The sequence below is a fragment of the Bombina bombina genome, chromosome 2, assembly GCF_027579735.1.
Source record: "Bombina bombina isolate aBomBom1 chromosome 2, aBomBom1.pri, whole genome shotgun sequence".
Classification (NCBI taxonomy): Eukaryota; Metazoa; Chordata; class Amphibia; order Anura; family Bombinatoridae; genus Bombina; species Bombina bombina.
Genome location: NC_069500.1, coordinates 977291150 through 977317492, shown reverse-complemented (window position 1 = coordinate 977317492; position 26343 = coordinate 977291150). Strand labels below are relative to the sequence as shown.

At 41.7% G+C, this 26343-nt stretch overlaps 1 protein-coding gene across 1 annotated transcript in view; it reads left to right on the top strand.

Annotated features, from left to right (window-relative positions):
• Positions 1-26343, top strand: part of LOC128649935 (sodium/hydrogen exchanger 9B2) — a 346495-nt gene that overhangs the window by 291406 nt on the left and 28746 nt on the right. The window lies entirely within an intron of this gene.

Below are 26343 nucleotides of genomic sequence, written 5' to 3'. Positions count from 1 at the left end.
TAAATTGTGCATGATCCACAATGTTTTTGTTTAAAAAGAAATAAATTGTAGAATTTATTATTAATAATAATAATCATCATCATCAAAGTAACAGCTGATTTTTTCACATTAATAAGCCCTTCATTGATTGATAGGAACATACCATACTCTCACTCAGACTATAAATAAGCCTATTAATTCTTATTCCTTTTTTATCGTCCTATTGGATAAGTTGGTTATGGCTAACGTTTCACCTTTTCATGGCCAGGCATTGGTTATTCGCTTCCCATGTGTTTATTTTTTTCTCCAATATTTAAGATGTCTGTTTTAAGTGTTTCTAAGGCACTTCTGGGTTTTCCAGGCAGTGTGGATGTCTGCAAAAAGGCAATATAGCACCATAATAATACATAATAATTGTGCTTTTTAAACATCCTTAAATGTTTTACGTTTAATGTCCCTATGCAAAACAAACATTTAAATGGTGATCTAGCTTCCTGTTACACCCAACGCCAGAAGCCTAAATAGGGGAGAGGTGACTGGAATGGTGGAGAAAACATATTCAATTTAATAGAAAATAACCAGTTGTATTGCTGCACCTGATCACCTGGTTCCATTCTTTCTTCTGTTAAACATTTTTTTCTCATTAAATCTATATTTTCACCTACTTCATGAGGATCCTAGAGGTCTTCTCACCTTTTGAAGACAGCATCCTCATTTACTTTCAAACCCCCTCACCCATTACCAGAGAAAATAGTTTTTATTTCTAATGACACGGTGAGTCCACGGATCATTTAATTACTATTGGGAATATCACTCCTGCCCAGCACAAGGCGGCAAAGAGCACCACAGCAAAGCTGTTAAATATCTTCTCCCTTCCCTCCAACCCCAGTCATTCTCTTTGCCTACATTAGAGTAAGTAAGTGGTAAAGTTAGGTGTCTGAAAAGATTCTTCAATCAAGATTTTATTATTTTTTTGCAGTACAAGTTTGTGCTGTTTTTCGACTGGGGTGTAGCCGTAGTCCATTTCAGTAGAAAACAGTCAATGTCACTATCCAGCACCTCCTTGTAACTCACGTGCAAGCTGTAGGGGCCTGCAACCCCAAACAATCAAAGTAATAATACAATACCAGCAGCACTGTGACCTTGAGATACAGATACTCAACTTTATTCCAGCATAGAGGGAACAAAAAAAGACAACAGGTAATACCCAAAGTGCTCACCTTTATACACAATCACAGGTGGTTTAATTAATTTAACCTTTTCATTAACTCCTTCATACTTCTTGCAGAGTTTACTTATATTATAGCTCCACCTAGTGGTGTCTAGTATATTAACATTTAAAACAAAAACAGAACATTGTGGCAGCGAATATCTATACAAATAAATTCCATTCTATGTCCCTATTCATTCCTTTTGGATACATAGAATCTAATTTATAAATCCAATGTGCTTCTCGCCTCTTAATATAAAGCTCTCTATTACCTCCCCTTCTTAAAGGGGCAACATGTTCAATTATCTGAATTCTAAGTTGAGAGACAGAATGACCAGCTTCAATAAAGTGGTGAGCCACTGGGGCTTCCTTATCCTTATGTCTTATTGCTGATTTATGCTGTATCATTCTGTCTCTCACTTCTTGGGTCGTCTCGCCCAAATAGATAACCCCACATGGACATTTGATTAAATAAACTACATAAGTAGTATTGCATGTGTGAAATCCAAAGATTTTAAATTTCTGACCTGTAAGGGGATGTGTGAATGTATCTCCTTCATACTGTTGCGATTTGAACATGATAGACAAGGTGAGCAACCATTCCTCTTGGATGTAATATATCCTGTATTATCTGTTTTATTGCTACCTACATGAGCCGTCACCAGTCTATCTTTAATATTGCAAGACCTTCTATATGCTGAAAGGGGATAACTTTTAAAAACCTCATGTAATGGATGGCAATGTTTCCTCACAATCCCTGAAATACGTTTACTTAACACATTATACTCAGAAACAAAAGCCATTCTATTCTGTTTTTGTTTAGTCCCTTCATTTATTTTGGGTCTCAAGACCTCTGTTCTGGGAATTTCATGGACTTTTTCTTCTGTTAAGTGTGATCAGTCCACGGGTCATCATTACTTCTGGGATATTACTCCTCCCCAACAGGAAGTGCAAGAGGATTCACCCAGCAGAGCTGCATATAGCTCCTCCCCTCTACGTCACTCCCAGTCATTCTCTTGCACCCAACGACTAGATAGGATGTGTGAGAGGACTATGGTGATTATACTTAGTTTTATATCTTCAATCAAAAGTTTGTTATTTTAAAATAGCACCGGAGTGTGTTATTACCTCTCTGGCAGAGTTTGAAGAAGAATCTACCAGAGTTTTGCTATGATTTTAGCCGGAGTAGTTAAGATCATATTGCTGTTCTCGGCCATCTGAGGAGTGAGGTAAACTTCAGATCAGGGGACAGCGGGCAGATGAATCTGCATAGAGGTATGTAGCAGTTTTTATTTTCTGACAATGGAATTGATGAGAAAATCCTGCCATACCGATATAATGTCATGTATGTATACTTTACACTTCAGTATTCTGGGGAATGGTACTTCACTAGAATTACACTGTAAGAAATACATAAAGCTGTTTAATAACTAGAGATTATGTTTAACGTTTTTGCTGGAATGTAAAATCGTTTTCATTTGCTGAGGTACTGTGTGAATAAATGTTTGGGCACTATTTTTCCACTTGGCAGTTGCTTAATCTGTTTTTCTGACAGTTTCTGTTCTCCCTCACTGCTGTGTGTGAGGGGGAGGGGCCGTTTTTTGGCGCTTTTTCTATGCATCAAATATTTCAGTCAGCAACTCATTGTATTCCCTGCATGATCCGGTTCATCTCTACAGAGCTCAGGGGTCTTCAAAACTTATTTTGAGGGAGGTAATTTCTCTCAGCAGAGCTGTGAGAATTATAGTTTGACTGAGATAAAAAACGTTTATTCTGTAATTTGTTTCCTGCTTTCAGAATTTGTTATCTTTGCTAATGGGATTAAACCTTTGCTAAAGTTGTGTTGTTTACAAGGATTGAGGCTATAACTGTTTCAATTTATTAATTTTCAACTGTCATAGATCTTCTGTGCTTCTTAAAGGCACAGTACATTTTAATATTATTCTAATTGAATTGTATTTCCAAGTTGCAAGTTTATTTGCTAGTGTGTTAAACATGTCTGATTCAGAGGATGATACCTGTGTCATTTGTTGCAATGCCAAAGTGGAGCCCAATAGAAATTTATGTACTAACTGTATTGATGCTACTTTAAATAAAAGTCAATCTGTACAAATTGAACAAATTTCACCAAACAACGAGGGGAGAGTTATGCCGACTAACTCGCCTCACGTGTCAGTACCTACATCTCCCGCTCAGAGGGAGGTGCGTGATATTGTAGCGCCGAGTACATCTGGGCGGCCATTACAAATCACATTACAGGATATGGCTACTGTTATGACTGAGGTTTTGGCTAAATTACCAGAACTAAGAGGTAAGCGTGATCACTCTGGGGTGAGAACAGAGTGCGCTGATAATATTAGGGCCATGTCAGACACTGCGTCCCAGGTGGCAGAACATGAGGACGGAGAACTTCATTCTGTGGGTGACGGTTCTGATCCAAACAGACTGGATTCAGATATTTCAAATTTTAAATTTAAACTGGAAAACCTCCGTGTATTACTAGGGGAGGTGTTAGCGGCTCTGAATGATTGTAACACAGTTGCAATACCAGAGAAAATGTGTAGGTTGGATAAATATTTTGCGGTACCGACGAGTACTGAGGTTTTTCCTATACCTAAGAGACTTACTGAAATTGTTACTAAGGAGTGGGATAGACCCGGTGTGCCGTTCTCACCCCCTCCGATATTTAGAAAAATGTTTCCAATAGACGCCACCACAAGGGACTTATGGCAAACGGTCCCTAAGGTGGAGGGAGCAGTTTCTACCTTAGCTAAGCGTACCACTATCCCGGTGGAGGATAGCTGTGCTTTTTCAGATCCAATGGATAAAAAGTTAGAGGGTTACCTTAAGAAAATGTTTGTTCAACAAGGTTTTATATTGCAACCCCTTGCATGCATTGCGCCGATCACGGCTGCAGCGGCATTCTGGATTGAGTCTCTGGAAGAGAACATTGGTTCAGCTACTCTGGACGACATTACGGACAGGCTTAGAGTCCTTAAACTAGCTAATTCATTCATTTCGGAGGCCGTAGTACATCTTACTAAACTTACGGCGAAAAATTCAGGATTCGCCATTCAGGCACGCAGGGCGCTGTGGCTAAAATCCTGGTCAGCTGATGTTACTTCTAAGTCTAAATTGCTTAATATACCTTTCAAAGGGCAGACCTTATTCGGGCCCGGGTTGAAAGAGATTATCGCTGACATTACAGGAGGTAAAGGCCATGCCCTGCCTCAGGACAAAGCCAAAGCCAAGACTAGACAGTCTAATTTTCGTTCCTTTCGTAATTTCAAAGCAGGAGCAGCATCAACTTCCTCTGCACCAAAACAGGAAGGAGCTGTTGCTCGCTACAGACAAGGCTGGAAACCTAACCAGTCCTGGAACAAGGGCAAGCAGACTAGGAAACCTGCTGCTGCCCCTAAAACAGCATGAATTGAGGGCCCCCGATCCGGGATCGGATCTAGTGGGGGGCAGACTTTCTCTCTTCGCCCAGGCTTGGGCAAGAGATGTTCAGGATCCCTGGGCGCTAGAGATAATATCTCAGGGATACCTTCTGGACTTCAAATACTCTCCTCCAAGAGAGAGATTTCATCTGTCAAGATTGTCAACAATCCAGACAAAGAAAGAGGCGTTTCTACGCTGCGTACAAGAGCTCTTGTTAATGGGAGTAATCCATCCAGTTCCACGATCGGAACAGGGACAGGGGTTTTACTCAAATCTGTTTGTGGTTCCCAAAAAAGAGGGAACTTTCAGACCAATCCTGGACTTAAAGATCCTAAACAAATTCCTAAGAGTTCCATCGTTCAAGATGGAGACTATTCGGACAATTTTACCTATGATCCAAGAGGGTCAATACATGACCACTGTAGATTTAAAAGATGCTTACCTTCACATACCGATTCACAAAGATCATTATCGGTACCTAAGGTTTGCCTTCCTAGACAGGCATTACCAGTTTGTGGCTCTTCCATTCGGATTGGCTACAGCTCCAAGAATCTTCACAAAGGTTCTGGGTGCTCTTCTGGCGGTACTAAGACCGCGGGGAATCTCGGTAGCTCCATACCTAGACGACATTCTGATACAAGCTTCAAGCTTTCAAACTGCCAAGTCTCATACAGAGTTAGTGCTGGCATTTCTAAGGTCACATGGATGGAAGGTGAACGAAAAGAAAAGTTCACTCGTTCCACTCACAAGAGTTCCCTTCCTGGGGACTCTTATAGATTCTGTAGAAATGAAGATTTACCTGACAGAGGACAGGCTAACAAGACTTCAAAGTGCTTGCCGCACCCTTCATTCCATTCAACACCCGTCAGTGGCTCAATGCATGGAGGTAATCGGCTTAATGGTAGCGGCAATGGACATAGTACCCTTTGCACGCTTACACCTCAGACCACTGCAACTGTGCATGCTAAGTCAGTGGAATGGGGATTACTCAGACTTATCCCCTTCTCTGAATCTGGATCAAGAGACCAGAAATTCTCTTCTATGGTGGCTTTCTCGGCCACATCTGTCCAGGGGGATGCCATTCAGCAGACCAGACTGGACAATTGTAACAACAGACGCCAGCCTTCTAGGTTGGGGTGCCGTCTGGAATTCTCTGAAGGCTCAGGGACAATGGAGTCAGGAGGAGAGTCTCCTGCCAATAAACATTCTGGAATTGAGAGCAGTTCTCAATGCCCTCCTGGCTTGGCCCCAGTTGACAACTCGGGGGTTCATCAGGTTTCAGTCGGACAACATCACGACTGTAGCTTACATCAACCATCAGGGAGGGACAAGAAGCTCCCTAGCTATGATGGAAGTATCAAAGATAATTTGCTGGGCAGAGTCTCACTCTTGCCACCTGTCAGCAATCCACATCCCGGGAGTGGAGAACTGGGAGGCGGATTTCTTAAGTCGTCAGACTTTTCATCCGGGGGAGTGGGAACTTCATCCGGAGGTCTTTGCCCAAATACTTCGACGTTGGGGCAAACCAGAGATAGATCTCATGGCGTCTCGACAGAACGCCAAGCTTCCTCGTTACGGGTCCAGATCCAGGGATCCAGGAGCAGTCCTGATAGATGCTCTGACAGCACCTTGGGACTTCAGGATGGCTTACGTGTTTCCACCCTTCCCGTTGCTTCCTCGATTGATTGCCAGAATCAAACAAGAGAGAGCATCAGTGATTCTAATAGCACCTGCGTGGCCACGCAGGACTTGGTATGCAGACCTGGTGGACATGTCATCCTGTCCACCTTGGTCTCTACCTCTGAAACAGGACCTTCTGATACAGGGTCCCTTCAAACATCAAAATCTAACTTCTCTGAAGCTGACTGCTTGGAAATTGAACGCTTGATTTTATCAAGACGTGGATTTTCTGAGTCAGTTATTGATACCTTAATACAGGCTAGGAAACCTGTTACCAGAAAGATTTACCATAAGATATGGCGTAAATACCTATATTGGTGTGAATCCAAAGGTTACTCTTGGAATAAGGTTAGGATTCCTAGGATATTGTCTTTTCTACAAGAAGGTTTAGAAAAGGGTTTATCTGCTAGTTCATTAAAGGGACAGATCTCAGCTCTGTCCATTCTGTTACACAAACGTCTGTCAGAAGTTCCTGACGTCCGGGCTTTTTGTCAGGCTTTGGCCAGAATTAAGCCTGTGTTTAAAACTGTTGCTCCACCATGGAGTTTAAACCTTGTTCTTAATGTTTTACAGGGCGTTCCGTTTGAACCCCTTCATTCCATTGATATAAAGTTGTTATCTTGGAAAGTTCTATTTTTAATGGCTATTTCCTCGGCTCGAAGAGTCTCTGAATTATCAGCCTTACATTGTGATTCTCCTTATTTGATTTTTCATTCGGATAAGGTAGTCCTGCGTACTAAACCTGGGTTCTTACCTAAGGTAGTTACTAACAGGAATATCAATCAAGAGATTGTTGTTCCTTCCTTATGCCCAAATCCTTCTTCAAAGAAGGAACGTCTACTGCACAACCTGGATGTAGTCCGTGCTCTAAAATTTTACTTACAGGCAACTAAGGAATTTCGACAAACGTCTTCTCTGTTTGTCATTTACTCTGGGCAGAGGAGAGGTCAAAAAGCTTCCGCTACCTCTCTTTCTTTTTGGCTTCGTAGCATAATTCGTTTAGCTTATGAGACTGCTGGACAGCAGCCTCCTGAAAGAATTACAGCTCATTCTACTAGAGCTGTGGCTTCCACTTGGGCCTTCAAGAATGAGGCCTCTGTTGAACAGATTTGCAAGGCTGCAACTTGGTCTTCGCTTCATACTTTTTCCAAATTTTACAAATTTGACACTTTTGCTTCATCGGAGGCTATTTTTGGGAGAAAGGTTCTTCAGGCAGTGGTTCCTTCTGTATAAAGAGCCTGCCTATCCCTCCCGTCATCCGTGTACTTTTGCTTTGGTATTGGTATCCCAGAAGTAATGATGACCCGTGGACTGATCACACTTAACAGAAGAAAACATAATTTATGCTTACCTGATAAATTCCTTTCTTCTGTAGTGTGATCAGTCCACGGCCCGCCCTGTTTTTAAGGCAGGTAAATATTTTTTTATTTATACTCCAGTCACCACTTCACCCTTGGCTTTTCCTTTCTCGTTGGTCCTTGGTCGAATGACTGGGAGTGACGTAGAGGGGAGGAGCTATATGCAGCTCTGCTGGGTGAATCCTCTTGCACTTCCTGTTGGGGAGGAGTAATATCCCAGAAGTAATGATGACCCGTGGACTGATCACACTACAGAAGAAAGGAATTTATCAGGTAAGCATAAATTATGTTTTTAATAGTTTCCTGAATATTAGACTTAGGGTAACCCCTTACAATAAACTTATTACCCATCTTACTTAATCTAGTTTTAATCAGAGTCATTTTGTACAATGTGTCTCACTCTCAATAATTGGCTATATGGAAGGGACTTAAGTAGGGTCTCCGGATGTGCGCTAGTAAACAAACTGTTGCAATCTGTCTCTTTAGTATATAAATCTGTTTTAAGACATTACCTTTCCTTATATACTAGAGTATCCAAAAAAGGGACAGATATTTCACTATGTGTCAATGTGAACTTAATGTGGGATGTAGCAGCATTAAGGGTAGACACAAATTTCTCTAGGGATCCAATGTCCCCCCACCACACGCTCTCTCTTCAGTCTCTTCAGGAGAGCAATGATGGCTTTTAAGCAATGGGAACTTGTGGGACATAATTCTCACTGCGCCTCCCATAAAATTAAATAAAAATGCTGCCCTTATACTATAAGACTATATAGGATCTCCAGTCTTATTATTTTTCCACAGGTCCATGTGAGGGAGAGGACCTCTCAAACCTAGTGAGCTGCCTTGCTGCCAGGCAGACTTTATTGAGGTAAGTACTATTTTATTTTTTTCTGGGCTGCAATCAAGAAAAAAAGATGGCACTTTTCCTTTATTATTTGGGACTTTGATTATAGCCATTAACAGTCAATGGGCTTATTTTAGGCAGCGGTGCAGTCACTGGGGACGAGGAGACATGCTCTTATTGGTGGTGTGTGTTTTTACTTTGCTACCGGCGGTTTTAGTTCAGTCACAAATACCGCCCGGGAGGTTTGTTTAATGGCGTTCACGAGGGACAGAGTTTCGTGACGCACTTGAAATTTCTCTTTCACGCTCTTCTCTCCACTTCCTTTATACCGGAGAGGAGAGTTTTTGTTGCTCTTACTGTTTGTGTCCTACACTTGCCAAAGGACCTTATTTACTTTGCTCCGGTTTGAACCCGAAATCATCTCTACCTTGGGCCCTCAGAGTATCGAGTATTGTACTTTTAGGCAGGTAGGCGCCTCAGCAAGAGCTAATGCTGAGGTGTAGAGGCTTTCTGAGTATTTTTATAGTTTAAAATAATTATTTTGTTGCTGTTAAAATAAAGCAGTCTTTTCTTTTTCTTTTTAAAGGGGCAGTAATGTTTTTTCTGTTTTAAAGTTTTATTAAAAATGTAGTATTTTTATTTTTTATTCTGTAAAGATGGATCAAGACTCTTTGTTAGATTACAGATGTCCTTTATGTTTGAATGCTAACATTGTCCCCTTGACCCTATCCCCTCACAGCTACTCCCCTCCCTCTCTGCCACCCTTACCCCTATACTCACACACACTTTCAACCTCTCCTTCAGCACCGGTATATTTCCCTCATCGCTGAAACATGCACTGGTCACACCTATCCTCAAAAAACCTTCCCTTGATCCTACCTCCCCATCCAACTACCACCCTATTTCCCTCCTCCCTCTTGTATCAAAGCTTCTCGAAAAACTAGCTTATGCACGCCTTTCCCATCACTCCACAGAAACAGCAATTGTTAAGGTTACCAACGACCTACTTACAGCAAAATCAAAAGGCCACTTCTCTCTGCTTATTCTCCTTGATCTGTCCGCAGCCTTTGACACTGTTGACCACCCTCTCTTGCTCCATACCCTCCAATCCTTCGGCATATGTGACACAGCCCTCTCGTGGCTCTCTTCCTACTTGTCAAACCGTACCTTTAGTGTAGCCTTCTCTGGGGCCTCCTCTGCCCCGTCACCACTTTCTGTTGGAGTACCGCAAGGCTCTGTCCTCGGTCCCCTTCTCTTCTCAATCTACACGTCATCACTAGGTTCCCTAATAAAGTCCCATGGTTTACAATATCATTTGTATGCCGACGACACCCAAATCTACTTCTCTGCACCAGACCTTTCTCCTTCCTTGCTAACCCGTGTCACTAACTGTCTTTCTCACATCTCCAACTGGATGTCCTCTCACTACCTCAAGCTAAACCTCTCCAAAACTGAGCTCCTTATTTTCCCCCCTTCTTCAAAACTCTCCACCCCCAATCTCTCTATAACTGTCGACAACTCCATCATTACCCCTACCCCACATGCCCGATGTCTCGGGGTCACATTTGACTCAGATCTTTCTTTCACTCCTCACATTCAGTCCTTGGCTAAAGCCTGCCGCTTCCACCTTAAAAACATCTCTAAAATTAGACACTTCCTTACACAAGACACAACTAAGAATTTAATCCACTCTCTCATCCTCTCCCGCCTCGATTACTGCAACTCTGTCCTCTCTGGTCTCCCCACCTACCGCCTAGCTCCTTTACAATCCTTAATGAATGCCTCTGCCAGACTCATCTTCCTTACAAGTCGCTCTTCATCTGCTGCACCTCTCTGCCAATCTCTTCACTGGCTTCCTCTTGCCTCTAGGATCAAACACAAAATTCTCACTCTGACATACAAAGCCCTCAACTGCACTGCTCCCCCCTATATCTCAGATCTTGTCTCCAGATACTCTCCTTCCCGTCCCCTTCGCTCTGCTCAAGACCTCCTACTCTCCTCCTCACTTGTCACCTCATCACACTCCCGTTTACAGGACTTCTCCAGACTGGCTCCCATCTTGTGGAACTCTCTGCCTCGCTCCACAAGACTCTTTTCTAGTTTTAAAAGCTTCAAGTGCTCCCTAAAGACTCTACTGTTTAGGGATGCATACAACCTACGCTAACCTTACTTTATACCAGTTCCTCTCCTCCATTGCTATCCCCTGAACCCCCCTAGCATGTAAGCTTAAGAGTCCAGCTGTTTGTTGATCACCTTCTCAAGAGCTGACTACAACAGTGCAACTCTTGGCAGGGCCCTCTACCCATTTGATCCCTATAACTGTTTTTTTTTTTTGTACTCCGCCTTTGTTAATAGCGCTGCGGAATCTGTTGGCGCTCTACAAATAACCAATAATAATAATAATAATAATTGAACCACCAATCCCTTTCTGTTCCTCATGTGTTGAGAGAACATTACATTTCAGGGATAGACTTTTTGAATCAACATTGTCTAAGACGGATGCTGTCCAGGAGTCTTCTGACAATGTTCAAGATATGCCGCAGTTTTCTCCTAAGGTGTCCCAAATATTATTGTCCACTAATACAGTGCCCTGCACTTCCTCTCAAGCTCCGTCTGGAGTGTCCTTGCAAGACATTGCTTCCCTCATGTCTTCTGCAGTTTCGGATGCGTTGTCTGCTTTTCCCATGCTGCAGGGAAAGCGCAAGAGGAAATGTAAAGAATCAGTGAGTAAGGTTCTGACACGGTCGTGGCTATTCCGAATGTTCCCTCCCAAAAGTCTGAGGAGGAGGATACTTTGGTAGCATCTGAGGGTAAAATCTGAAACTCAGACAGTGTAGTTCCTTCCTCTGGTGCTGAAGTTGTATCCTTCAGGTTTAAGCTGGAACACCTCCGTTTACTACTCAAGGAGGTTTTGGCTACTTTGGACAACTCTAACACTACTGTCGTTGTCAACCCTAAAAAGCCTAGTAAACGTAACAAGTATTTTGATGTTCCTTTCCTTCCATGGTGGAGTGTTTTCCTGTACCAGATCGGGCTACAGAGATTATTGCTAAGGAATGGGAGAGACCGGGTATTCCTTTTTCTCCATCCCCTATTTTTAAGAAGATGTTTCCTATTGCTGACTCTATCAAGGAGTTTTGGCAGACGGTCCCCAAGGTGGAAGGGGCAATCTCCACTTTAGCTAAGAGAACTACTATTCATAGAAGATAGCTGTTATTTCAAGGATCCTATGGATAAGAAGTTGGAGGGGTTACTTAAAAAGATGTATGTTCACCAGGGTTTACATTGGCAACCTGCGGTGTGTATTGCTACTGTCACTAGTGCGGCGGCATACTGGTTTGATGCGTTGTCTGATAGTATTCAAACAGACACTCCCCTTGAAGAGATTCAGGATAGGATCAAGGCTCTTAAATTAGCCAATTCTTTTATTACGGATGCTTCCCTTCAGGTTATCAAATTGGGAGCAAAAAATTCTGGTTTTGCCATACTGGCTTGCAGAGCCTTATGGTTGAAATCCTGGTCTGCGGATGTGTTGTCTAAGTCTAAGCTTTTGGCTATTCCTTACAAGGGCAAGACCTTGTTTGGGCCGGGTTTGGCTGAGATTATCTCCAACATTACGGGAGGAAAGGGGCATTTCCTCCCTCAGGATAAGAGAAATAAGCAAAAGGGACGTTAGAGTAATTTTCGTTCCTTTCGAAATTTCAAGGGTAAGCCTTCCTCTCCCTCTACCAAGCAGGAACAGTCCAAGCCATCCTGAAGGGAAAGCAATCTAAAAAGCCCGCTAGGGAATCTAAGTCAGCATGAAGGGTCTGCCCCTGATCCGGGACCGGATCTTGTGGGGGGGGCAGACTTTCATTCTTCGCTCAAGCTTGGGTTCGGGGCGTTCAAGATCCCTGGGCAGTAGACATAGTGTCCCAGGGATACAAACTAGAATTCAAGTCCTTTCTTCCCAGGGGAAGGTTTCTGCTCTCAAGATTATCTGTAGACCAGATAAAGAGAGAGGCGTTCTTACACTGTGTTCGGGACCACTCTGACATGGGAGTGATAGTTCCTGTTCCAATTCAGGAACAGGGTCTGGGTTTTTACTCCAATCTGTTTGTGGTTCCCAAAAAGGAGGGAACCTTCAGACCAATTTTAGATCTCAAAAGTCTAAACAAATTCCTCAGAGTATCGTCCTTCAAGATGGAAACTTCGCTCCATTCTTCCCTTAGTTCAAGAGGGTCAATTTATGACAACAGTAGATTTAAAGGACGCGTACCTACATGCTCCCATCCACAGGGATCATCACACGTTTCTGAGGTTTGCCTTTCTACACAAACACTTCCAGTTTGTGGCTCTTTCATTCGGCCTTTCTACAGCTCCCAGAATTTTTCAAAGGTTCTGGGATCCCTGTTGGCAGTGCTTCGATTGTGGGGCATTGCAGTGGCACCTTATCTGGACGATATTCTGGTTCAGGCCCCATCCTTTCAACAAGAAAGTTCCCACACAGAGATGCTGTTAACCTTCCTGCGCTCTCACGGATGGAAAGTGAATTTGGAAAAGAGTTCCTTAATTCCAACTACAAGGGTAGTATTCTTGGGAACCATAATTGATTCCATATTGATGAAGATATTTCTGACAGAGGTCATAAAATCGAAAATTTTCAATGCTTGTCTAGCGCTTCAATCCTCTCCTCAACCAGTGGCTCAATGTATGGAGGTAATCTGTCTGATGGTAGCCGCTATGGACAGCATCCCGTTTGCTCGTTTCCACCTCAGACCTCTGCAGTTATGCATGCTCAGGCAGTGGAATGGGGATTATTCTGATCTATCTCCGCAAATTCATCTGGATCAGATGACAAGAGATTATTTTCCTTGGTGGTTGTCTCAGGATCATCTCTCCCAGGGAACCTGTTTTCGCAGACCCTCCTGGGTGATTGTGACAACGGACACCAGCCTACTAGGTTGGAGAGCCGTCTGGGGCCTTCTAAGGGCTCAGGGGACATGGACTCGGGAGGAGTCTGTTCTTCCCATAAACATTCTAGAGCTGAGAGCAATCTTTAATGCTCTTCTGGCCTGGCCTCAGCTTCAGCCCGGTTTATCAAATTTCAATCGGACAACATAACCTCAGTGGCTTACATCAATCATCAGGGAGGAACTCGGAGCTCCTTGGCCATGTCAGAGGTGTCAAAGATTATTCAGTGGGCGGAGATCCACATTCCAGGAGTGGACAATTGGGAAGCGGATTTTCTGAGCAGATAGACCTCTCACCCGGGGGCATGGAAACTTCATCCGGAAGTGTTTTCCAGCTTGATTCTTAAATGGGGACAGCCGGATCATGATCTCATGGCATCTCGTCAGAATGCCAAGCTCGCGAGGTACAGGTCGAGGTCCAGGGACCCTCAGGCGGTACTGAGAGATGCTCTGGCGGTTCCTTGGAATTTTAGTCTAGCATACTTATTTTCTCCATTCACTCTCCTTCCTCGGGTCATTGCTTGAATAAAACAAGAGAGGGCGTCTGTGATTCTCATTGCTCCAGCATGGCCTCGCAGAATTTGGTATGCAGACTTAGTGGAGATGTCATCTCTCCCCCCTTGGAAACTTCCTCTGAGGAAGGACCTTCTACTTCAAAGGCCCTTCCTTCACCCAAATCTAGTTTCTCTGAAGCTTACTGCTTAGAGTTTAAACACTGAATTTTATCTAAGTGCAGTTTTGAGACCATGATTCAGGCTCGTAAGCCTGTTACCAGAAAGATTTACTATAAGATATGGTGTAAATATCTGTATTGGTGTGAATCCAGAGGCTACTCTTGGAGTAGAGTTCGGATTCCTAGAATTTTATCTTTTCTCTAAGTAGGTTTGTAAAAGGGTTATCGGCAAGTTCTTTGAAGGGTCAAATATCTGCCTTGTCTATTTTGTTACATAAACGTCTGGCGGATGGTCCAGATGTACAATCGTTCTGTCAGGCCTTGGTCAGAATCAGGCCTGTGTTTAAACCAGTTACTCCTCCCTGGAGTCTTAACCTAATCTTAAAGTTCTTTAGCAGGCTCCGTTTAAACCTATGCATTCTTTAGATATTAAGTTGTTATCTTGGAAGATTTTGTTTCTTGTTGCTATTTCTTCTGCGCGTAGAGTTTCAGAGCTCTCGGGATTACAGTATGAGTCTCCTTACCTTATTTTTCATTCGGATAAGGTAGTTTTGCGTACTAAGTTAGGTTTTCTTCCTAAAATAGTTTCAGATCAGAACATTAATCAGGAGATTTTTGTTCCTTCTTTATGTCCTAACCCTTCTTCTCATAAGGAACGTCTTCTGCACAACCTAGACGTGGTGCGTGTTTTGAAATTCTATTTACAGGCGACTAAGGATTTTCGTCAGTCTTCTGCTCTGTTTGTAGTTTTCTCGGGGAAAACGTAAGGGGCAGAAAGCTACAGCTACTTCTCTTTCTTTGTGGCTGAAGAGTATAATTCGCTTGGCCTATAAAACTGCTGGACAGCAGCCTCCTGAGAAAATCATGGCTCATTCTACGAGGGCTGTTTCCTCTTCCTGGGCATTCAAACATGAAGCTTCTGTGGAACAGATTTGTAAGGCTGCAACTTGGTCCTCTCTACACACTTTTTCAAAATTCTTTAAATTTGATACTTTTGCCCTGGCTGAGGCTTCTTTTGGGAGAAAGGTTCTTCAAGCAGTGGTGCCTTCTGTTTAGGTTCCCTGTCTTGTCCCTCCCTTATCATCTGTGTCCTCTAGCTTGGGTATTGATTCCCAATAGTAATTAGATGATCCGTGGACTCACCGTGTCATTAGAAAGAAAACAAAATTTATGCTTACCTGATAATGATAAATTTATGTATTTCTTGACACGGTGAGTCCACGGCCCACCCTGTTTTTGAAGACAGGAATTTTTGTTATGATATAAACCTCAAGCACCTCTGCACCTTGTTGTTTCCTTTTTCTCATTTACTTCGGTTGAATGACGGGTTGGAGGGAAGGGAGGTTATATTTAACAGCTTTGCTGTGGTGCTCTTTGCCGCCTCCTGCTGGGCAGGAGTGATATTCCCAATAGTAATTAGATGATCTGTGGACTCACCGTGTCAAGAAAGAAATACATTTATCAGGTAAGCATAAATTTCGTTATTTTGATTAAAGCAATTAAGGAAAAGCCTTTCAAATTAAATTATTGTTTTTTAGCTGTTATGTAAACAAAAAGAAAAGGCAATACAGCCATATAGTGGGTATTGAAAATAATCAAATGTTGTTGCTTTGCAGCCTGAAATAAAGACACACAGTTTTTGTTTATCCAGTTGTAATTACTCGGTGCAACTTATTACATCCAAGTGAAAGATATAACACCAACATTTCAGTCAAAAATAAAGACAATTCAAAAACAGAATCACTGATTTGGAAAAAGGATCACCCCCTTGTGTCAGTATTTTGATGAACCACCTTTTGCTTTAATTACAGTCTTTAGTCTGTTGGGATATGTCTCTACTAACTTTGCACATCTAGACTTTGCAATATTTTCACTCTTCTTTGCAGAACTGCTCCAGTTCCGTTACATTTGACTGCAGTCTTTATGTTAAAATAATTTTTATTGAAGTAACTTTTTCAAACATAATATACATCTTATGCAGTTAATTACAAAATCTGTTCCTCAGGCATTGATGCACAGCAACCAGTATATACCGTTATCAATTTCACAGTCTTATCATTAAACTCTGTCATATGTTATGAATTCTCGATGCTAGTGCATCATACCCGGTATGTTTCTCGTCAAAAACTACCAATACATAACTTGTGTTCTCATTACAAAAAAGTGAAAAAAGAGAAAAAACTAAAAGAATTAACACTAAAAAAAAAAAAAAAAGCAAACAAAAAAAAACCAAAATGAACAGATCAATAAAACGTTTGATCATTTATGGTCTATCAGTCGTACCTTACTGCAGTTTCTTAGAAACAGGTCACCCTATGTTTTCCTAGTTTTCTGTAGTTGCAGGGATTATTAATGCCTCATCTGATCCTATAGCTTCGTGTCTTCTCTTTCTTCTGCATTTTGCCTAACTTTGTTCCTATCTTTCTTTGAGATCATGTTCCCTATTTGTATATATGGTGTTGGGTGGGGTTCTTTAGGTTGGGTGTAGTATCCAGTAGAACCAGATCTTGTGAAATGTGTCAGTCGTGCCCTGCATCGTCGCTGCCGCTTCGTGTAAGGAGTATGTCATTTTAAATCTCTCTAGAATTTCGTTCCATGTCAGTACTCCCTCTTTCCAATATTTGGCAATACTCACCCTTGTTATCGTGCAGAGTATTTTAATAAAAGTGTTGATGTGTTTATTAAAATTTGGTATAGGGGCGTTCAGTAGTCCCTGGGAGATAGATAACTCAATTTGCTCTTCTAAGAGAAAGCTGAGGTGAGCTGAGAGCTTGTTCCATATGTAAGCTACCTTGGGGCATTCCCACCACATGTGTATATAGGTGCCTACCGAATTACATCCCCTATAGCAGTTTTTGTTTCTGCCCTCTGTATAGTGTGATGTTTTAACTGGCGTCAGGTACCACCGAAAGATAGTCTTTAAGCTGTTTTCTCGTAAATCCGCGCTAATTAAACCCTTGCACGAGGAATAAAAAAGGTCTTGCCAATCTGGCATCTCTAGTGTGGAGTTAGTGTCCGCTTCCCATCTGATCATAGTAGGTGTTTTGGTGCAGTCCCCTGAAGTCTGTATTGCTAAGTATAATTGAGAGATTGATTGCCTAGGTCTCAGTTGGGTGCTGCATAGTCTTTCTAGTATGGTGCTGGGTTGTTTTCGTATGTGTGGTATAAATTTGTTTAGGGCCGAGAGTATTTGTAGGTATAAATACCATTTGGGTGAGAGAGGTGCTAGTTTGTCTTGTATCTGAGTGAAGGTTAGTGGTTTATTATTCGTAAGGAGGTCTCCTACTCTGTAAAGACCCTTATTTTCCCATTTATCTAATTGTTTGCGGTATTCCCTTGGGATTAGGTATTTGATTGGCATTTTGGAGGAAAATTTGGGCATCCTTCCCTTCCCAAGCGCCATTGTTCTCCAGTGGTCAAGTGATAATATCGTCACTGGGGAATATTTTTTGATTTGTTGTGGAGATAGTGTTCTATCCCAGATCAGATCCCCAGATGTCTCGAGGTCTCCTATCTCCGACTCCATCTCCCTCCACACCAAATTTCCTATTGAGGAGCCCAATAGAGCATCTTGTGCTAATCTAGCTGCTTCATAGTAATTAAGCAAGTTGGGGACCCCAACTCCCCCTAGCTGCCTGTGCTTAGTTAGTATTATATGAGGGATTCTTACTTGTTTCTTGCCATTAATAAAGAGGTTGATATCTGATTGTAAGGTTTTGAGGTCATTTTTTGGAATTGGGATGGGTAAGGTTCTAAACAGATATAGGATCCTTGGTAGTAGGTTCATTTTTATGGCAGATATTCTACCGTACCAGGAGAAATTTAACAATTTCCATTTAGCAATGTCCGACCGTAATTCTTTATATAGGGGGAGATAATTAGCCTTGTATAAGTCCGAGTATTGAATCGGTATCTTTGTACCTAAATATTTAATATGTGTCTTAACCCAGGAAAATGAGAAGTTTAACTCAATTAGTTTTTTTGTGTGAGGTGGTAAGGCTATGGCTAATGCTTCACTTTTGTCCATGTTAATCTTATAGCCTGAAACCTGAGAGAACCGTTGTAAGATATCATATAATCCTGTGAGGGATGTCAGGGGTCTGGTTAGAGTCAAGAGGACATCATCCGCAAATAAAGAAATCTTATAGTCTGTGTGTTTAATTTTAAGTCCAGTAACCTCTTCTGAGTGTCGGATATTGGCCGCTAACGGTTCCATGCACAGGACGAACAGCAATGGGGAGAGCGGGCAACCCTGTCTCGTCCCGTTTTTAATATTTATGGTTTTGGAATGATGTCCCATGGCCCTGACTGTGGCTGTGGGTTTAGAGTATATACTGTGTAAGGCATCCACAAATGGGCCTGAAAATCCCATTCTGTCCAAGACCGAGAACATGTATGTCCAATCAATTCTGTCAAACGCCTTCTCTGCGTCCAGTGAGAGGACCAGAGAAGGCGTTGTCGTCCGGTCAAGTTGGGTCAATGTCGCTATAATTCGTCTGACATTGTCAGGTGCTTCTCTACCCGCTATAAATCCCACCTGGTCCGGGTGTATTATATTCGGTAATATGTGTTTTAATCTATTGGCTAAAATTTTGGTAAAGATCTTTAGATCTTGGTTTATCAGGGAGATAGGTCTGTAGTTAGGACAATTCTGTGGGTCTTTACCCGGTTTGGGTATCACAACTATCCTGGCTCCGAGTAAGTCGTGTGGGATCTCATACCCCTGCATAATATAATTAGAAAATTTGACTAAGTGTGGCGTCAGGGAATTTTTAAATAGTTTGTAGTATTCACCAGGCAGCCCATCAGGACCCGGGGCCTTACCCGGTTTTAAGTCTTTAATCGCCCCTAGCACTTCGTTGGCAGTAATCGCTTGATTCAAACTATCTCTGTCTGATTCTGGAATAGAAGGTAAATGGGCATCGTCTAGTAATTTTGTTAGTATAGATTCCTTTGTGGGGGAATGGGTGACATGAGTTCCCTCATATAAGACGCTATAATATTGGGCGAAGCAGTCCACAATTTCCTGTGGATGGGAGGTTGTGGTGCCATCTTGTTTCCGGATTTGTGTTATGGAAGCTATTCTCGCCCGTTCGCGGATTCTATTTGCTAAGTATCTATCTGGCTTGTTTGCATATATGTAGTAGTTAGTCTTAAGCCGGAAAGCTGCTTTGACTGCCTGGTCATTTAAAATAGTTGCTAATTCTGTCCTCTTTCCCTGAAGCTGTGTTAGTGTAACTCTAGATTGTGTCATTTTGTGTTGTCTCTCTAGGTTGTCTATTTCTTTCTGCAGAGTCACCTTCTGTGTGTTCCGCTTTTTAAGAAGGATAGATTTTTCTTTTATCAATAGTCCCCTTAGGTAAGTCTTGTGAGCAGCCCACGTCATGATAGGGTTGGTCGTTGTCTCTGTGTTAATGTCCCAGTATTCTAGCATGTTACGTTCTATCGTTGTACGGACCATAGGGTCCCTTAAACATGTGGGGTCATATGTCCAAGATTTTGTCCTCCCTGGGACTTGTATGTCGCCTAGGGTGAGTTGTACTATGGAGTGATCTGACCATACACAGGAATGGATGTTTGAGGTTATTAAGATAGGCCTTAGGAATTGACTGACAAAAATATAGTCTAGTTTACTGTATGTTTTGTGAGCCGTTGAGAAAAAGGTGGAGTCGTTTGTGCGTCCATATAGTGCGTTCCAGGAGTCTATTAGTGAGTTTGTAGTGAGATAGTCTTGTATAACCTTGATCATTTTACAATGTTTATGTTGTTTGGTAGAGCGCGGGGGGTTGTAGTTTTTGGATTGCAATGTGAGGTCTACGTTAAAGTCTCCCGCTAAGATTGTCCGGGTTTGAGACCACCCTGTCAAGAGATGTGAGATTTGTCTGAAAAAGGTATCTTGTTTGTCATTTGGTGCATAGATATTGCAAAACAGTATATCAGAATTCTGAATCTGGCCTTTTACAATGAGGAATCTGCCCTCCCTGTCTGCAACTGTCTCCTGATGTATAAAGGGTAGGGAGGAGTGTATTAATATGGATACCCCACGTTTTTTGGAATCAGAGGTAGCATGATAGTGGTGGCAGAAATCTCTAGTCCAGTATTTGGGTATTTGGGAATGTACAAAATGTGTTTCCTGGAGAAAGATCACATTTGCTCTGAGAGACCTATATTGCATGAGTGCCGTTCTACGTTTAATGTCTGAATTCAATCCCCTGACATTGTGAGAAATTAGGTTAATAGACCAGGAGTCCATCTGTCTCAGTGGGTGGGTGTTTGCAGTGGTTTGGGGAGTTCTCTGTAAATGGTGCGTAAGTAAGGTCTAGGGTGTTGTGTTTTGTTAATCTATATACTATAGAATGTATTGTATTCTGAAACGTATTACCCCTCACCTCGGATCTCCTTCCCTGTGTTCTGAGTACCTTGTAGGAGGTTAAGCAAATGCAGTAAGGTTGTGACCATATAAACATAGCAGTCGTGCAGTATGAGTGTTCCCATACCGGATCTATAACAGCAACTAAAAAAAAAGAATTGAAACAATAAAGATAACAAAACATAATAACATATATGTGTAAAACATACATTACATCTGTGAACATTCTAGAATTGCACATTGGGGTGGATGTGCATTACCAAACTGTGTACAACATGAAAGATAAATTATAACTTTAATAAGAGTAAATAAATTGTTCTCAGCTGACTTTAAACTAGTCAATAACTTGTGGGTGTTTAACCGTCCTTGGACAGTCCCGGTTCGGCCCCTGTGGTGGGGTCTTTAGAAGCTTCTGCCTGTCTGTTTAGTTTTAGATGGTAAAAGTCTCGTAGGCAGGACATATTGATCTTATAAAAAATGATATACTTATCTGCAAAACGTCTGAGGTGGGGAGGATCTATCCCTCCGGAGTTCCTCCAACTGTGAGCCATCCTGTTTAGTCTGTTCTAACAGGAGAGAAGAAAAAAAAAGAGAAGGGTTTGTGATCGTATCGGGCGATCAGGGACCAGATTCTTTCAAGTTTTCTGTTTCTTTTTCCCAACTTTGGTCCATCTGTCCTTGTTGGAAGGTGACTGGCGAGAGGTTGGGTGATTTGCTTCTTGTTCCAGTGATGAAAGCTGTATATCAGGGCATTCAAGCTTCAGAGTCTTGCATATAGTAGGTATTTCTGCAGGGTCTTTGAGTGAAATCGTTTTTCCTTCGAATAAGATATTAAGTGAGAATGGGAATCCCCATCTGTAAGGTATTTGGGTCTTGCGTAGGAGTTGTGTAAGGGGCCGCATGGTACTGCGTCTTTGGAGAGTCCTCAGACATAAGTCCTGAAAAAATTTAATAACCGAACCTTTAAATTTGAAAGTGGGGTTGTGTCTTGCCGCTGTTAACACTTCTTCTTTGTCACGAAATCGCAACATCTTTATTATAATGTCTCTAGGTGGGTCACCTTTTTTGGGTTTTGCCCTGAGGGCTCTATGTGCTCTGTCCATTTCAAATTTGCCTTCTTCTTTGTTATCCGTGATGGCCTGGAACAACTGCAGGAGAAATTCTGGTAGCTCTGGTGTTGTTACTGTTTCAGGGACCCCTTTTAATCTTATATTACACCTGCGGCTTCGGTTTTCTAAGTCCTCCATTTTGTCTTGTATTTCCATTAACTCTTGTTGTTGTGTGGACATATGTTGGGAGAGAACAGTTATATCTTCAGATGTGGTTTCTTCTCTTTCTTCTAGAGAATCAATTCTGGTACCTAGGACCAGCATATCTTGTTTGATCTCTGTTAGGCTATTGGTGACCGTGGCTTGTAGTGTGTCCATTTTCTCCCACATTTTGTTAAAGATATTATTGATATCTTGCTTAGACATAAGATTTTTGAGGTCAGCTTTAGTTACTGGGGTTTGATCCATATTTATATCTATAGATTCAGTGTCAGAATATATTTCTTCCTCCAGCTGTGTTGTTTCTGTGTTCTGATTCTTGTCCCCTTTGGAGGATTTAAAGAAAGGGTGCTGTGTAGATAATTTTGCTCCCAGACCTGCCTTATTTTGCTTCCTGGCAGAGATGTCTGTATTAATTCTATCAGTGTTTGTTGACCCGTGACAGAGTTAAACAGTCTGTTTTTTTATTCCCCTCCCCTGCTCCTGTGTGGATATGCTGGGGTTATAGTGATTAGCTATAAGGATAAGGAAGGGGTTAATATGTTTCTGCAGCCTGATCTTGTCTATTGTAGATGATGTTCCCCTTACTCTATTAGACCCTTTGTAGTCAATAAATTCCTCAAGACCCTGATCTGATGTGAGTCTTTGTGTCCCTGCTGTGTTTTTAGCATAGATCGTCTTTAAAATGAGCCTCCACCTGCCTGCCTTTTCACTGATGTGATGGTTTTATCCCCTCATAGAGCTCAGATTTATATCACTTGCCTGATTTCTGTTCCCGCTCTGTAGCCGGCTCAAGCAAGGGTCTGTCTGTGAGATGCGGTGATATCAGGGCCTGTAGCTGCGTCTGATCTCTGTTAAGATGGCGGCCCTTATTATTGCATAGTTCCTCCTTCCTCCTCCGCTGTTGCTATTAAGTGTGCATCGGGTTGCTTGAGCTTTCTTACCCGAACCGGAGCCGTGTGCGGTAGGTTACTACTAGAAATCCCTTCTTCTGCGATCACTTTGGCAGATTGTATCGTTGCCGCTAGCTGCTGTTTTCCCGGGCTGCGGCCATGATTCTATGCGGGTGAGATAGAGAAGCGTTGCTCCGTGAGATGGCTCTCGCTTCTGCAGGATAGCAGCTCACTGTTGCTCCTAAGTCTCAGGGAGGTATTCCTTTATCTGTCAGCCACTTTTGGATGGCATGATAGCTGTTTAGTACTCTTAGTCGGCTCCGTACACTCAGAGCTTAGTGATTAAGCAGCCATCACCATGCTCCTCCAGGCTCCGCCCCCTGACTGCAGTCTTTAAAGGGACAGTACACTGTAAAATAGTTTTAATATGAATGTATTTTCAATGACTTATTATAACAGCTGCAGATTATACAATTTATGAGAAATTGCATTTTTCAGTTTATTTGTGTATATAAAGTAGCTGGTTTTGTGCTTTTAAACCACAGCCTATTACAATGGTTTGAGCTTCAGGTAATATCAGATCTCATTATGTTTTGTTATCACTTTTATGTACACAGACTTGCTTCCTTATCTTATATTTGTCTAGAAAACTAAAGCTCAATACTTAGAGAAAACAATGGAAAATTATCATTTTATTACTTAACTATCATGCCCCCCACTGAGAGTGTAATCTCTTCTGCTGGCTATGTTTACTTAGGCTATTCAATAGAATATACTCCAGTATAGAAACTTTCAGTATAGGTTGGGATACCACAGGCTAAATCAGCTATTTTAAATGCCACAATAGGGGTAAAGGAGCTACTTGTAAACAATTTAAAACACTCCAGCAGGTAAAATGAATCATTGGGAACAATTTAAAGCGGAGAAAATTTTTGGGTGAACTGTCCCTTTAAGTCATGCCACAGTTATTCAATTGGGGTTTAAGTCTGGGCTCTGACTAGGCCATGCAAGGACATTCACCCTTTTCTCCTTCAACCACTGTGTGGTCATTTTTGCTGTGTGCTTTGGGTCATTGTCATGTTGGAAGGTAAACCTTCTTCCCATTGACAACTTCCTGGCAGAGGGCAACAAATTTTCTTCAAGAATTTGACGGTATTTTGCTCCATCCATTACTCCTTCTATCCTGACAAGTGCTCCAGTGCTTGCTGAAGAGAAACACCCCATAACAGGATATTACCACCTTCCATGCTTTACTGTAGGTATGGTGTTATTTGGATGGTGAGCTGTATTGGATTTCCTCCAGACATATCATTTGGTGTTGAGGCCAAATAATAAAATTTTAATCTTATTTGACCATAACACCTTTTCCATGTGGACTCAGAATCTCCTAGGTGTGTTATGGCAAAGCTCAGTCGTAACTGCAAGTGGCCTTTCTTGAGGAGTGGGTTTTTTCTTGCAACCGTCCCATACAAGCCACATATGGGGAGAATTTGTGATATTGTTGTCACATGCACACAATGACCACTATTTGTAATAAATTCATGCAACTGCTTCAGCGTTGCTGTGGGCCTCTTGGTGGCCTCTCTGACCAGTTTCCTCCAGGTTCTTTCCTCCAGTTTGGAGCGATGTCCTGATCCAGAGAGGGTCTGTGTTGTATCAAATACCTTTGACTTGTTAATACTAGATTTCACTGTGCTTCTAGACATTGATAAAGCCTTTGATATTTTCTTGTATCCATCTCCTGACTTGTGCCTGTCCACAAATTTATCCCAGAGGTCTTTCACAGTGCCTTGCCACCTATAGTTAATTGTTTGCTTCAGTTGCGCTACCAGGGACTGAGATGCTCCAGGAAAGCTCTTTTCATGCTGAGCTAATCAATATGCCCACAGCTGATCACAGTTTGAGGTCAAATGGCTTTGTGTGTGCTGTTGAGAATGTGATTAGCTACACCTGATTGAGTTTACAAGTAATTTTAGGAGAGGGTGATCCTTTTTCCAACTCAGTGTTTTTTAATTGTCTTTAATTTTGCCTGACATGTCAGTGTTATATCTTTCACTTGGATGTTATACGTTGCATTGAGTAATCATAACTGGATAAACAAAAACTGTGTTATTTCAGGCTGCAAAGCAACAAAATGTGATTCTTTTCAACGGGGTGATTCTTTTCAATACCCACTGTATCTATCTTTATGATATCTGGTTTTGTATTTGCTATCACGTTAAAGTTCATTAACTAATAAATAAGCAAGGCTGTTATTTTATGGTTTTATGCCCTATCAGCATAATGTGATTGACTTCATAACAATGAATTTTCTTACTTACTGATAAAGGCGATTCAACTTTATTTCATTATAGCTCTCCAATTTGTTCAGTTCATGGGCTTTATAGATCTAATGATGCATGCTTTTGCATGTACCAATTTACAGAATAACTTTTTCAACTTCTTAAAGGGACACTGAACCCAAATGTTTTCTTCTGTTATTCAGATAAAGCATGCAATTTTAAGCAACTTTAGTTGCTTTAGTTACTCCTATTATAAATTTCTTTCATGTAATTGGCAAGAGTCCATGAGCTAGTGACTTATGGGATATACAATCCTACCAGGAGGGGCAAAGTTTCCCAAACCTCAAAATGCCTATAAATACACCCCTCACCACACCCACAATTCAGTTTTACAAACTTTGCCTCCTATGGAGGTGGTGAAGTAAGTTTGTGCTAAGATTTCTACATTGATATGCGCTTCTCAGCATTTTGAAGCCTGATTCCTCTCAGAGTGCAGGGAATGTCAGAGGGATGTGAAGGGAGTATCACCTATTGAATGCAATGGTTTTCCTCGCGGGAGATCTATTTCATAGGTTCTCTGTTATCGGTCGTAGAGATTCATCTCCTACCTCCCTTATTCAGATTGACGATATACTCTCATATTCCATTACCTCTACGGATAACTGTTTCAGTACTGGTTTGGCTATCTGCTATATGTGGATGGATGGGTGTCTTTCGGTAAGTATGTTTTCATTACTTAAGACACTCTCAGCTATGGTTTGGCACTTTATGCATTAATATAAAGTTCTAAATATATGTATTGTACTTATATTTGCCATGAGTCAGGTTTATGTATATTTCCTTTTGCAGACTATCAGTTTCATATTTGGGAAAAAACATATTTAGGAAAATATTTTTCTTACCTGGGGTATAATCTTTTTTCAATTGACTGCTTTTTCATTTAATTTCGCGGGCAAAATTAGGCTAGTGAGAGTGCAAAATGCCAAAGTTTATTGCGTCATTCTTGGTGCGAGAATTTTTTTGGTGCGAAGGTACGTCTGATGACGCAAATTCGTCATTTCCAGCGTCTTAGTTGACGCCAAGTTCCTTGCACAAGGTTGCGTCTACAATGTGTAATTTTTCGGATGTTGTTAGCGCCAAAAAAAATTCAATTTGTGTTGTGCGTCATACTTGGTGCCAAATAATTTCATTATTTAACACCCCATTCCTATATGCCTCTTGCCTTTTTCTATGTCAGAGGGCTATGCTGTTTGCATTTTTATCCCATTCCTGAAACTGCCATATAAGGAAATTGATCATTTTGCTTTATATGTTGTTTTTTCTCTTACGTTTGCAAGATGTCTCAATCTGATCCTGTCTCAGAAACCACTGTTGGAACCCTGCTGCCTGA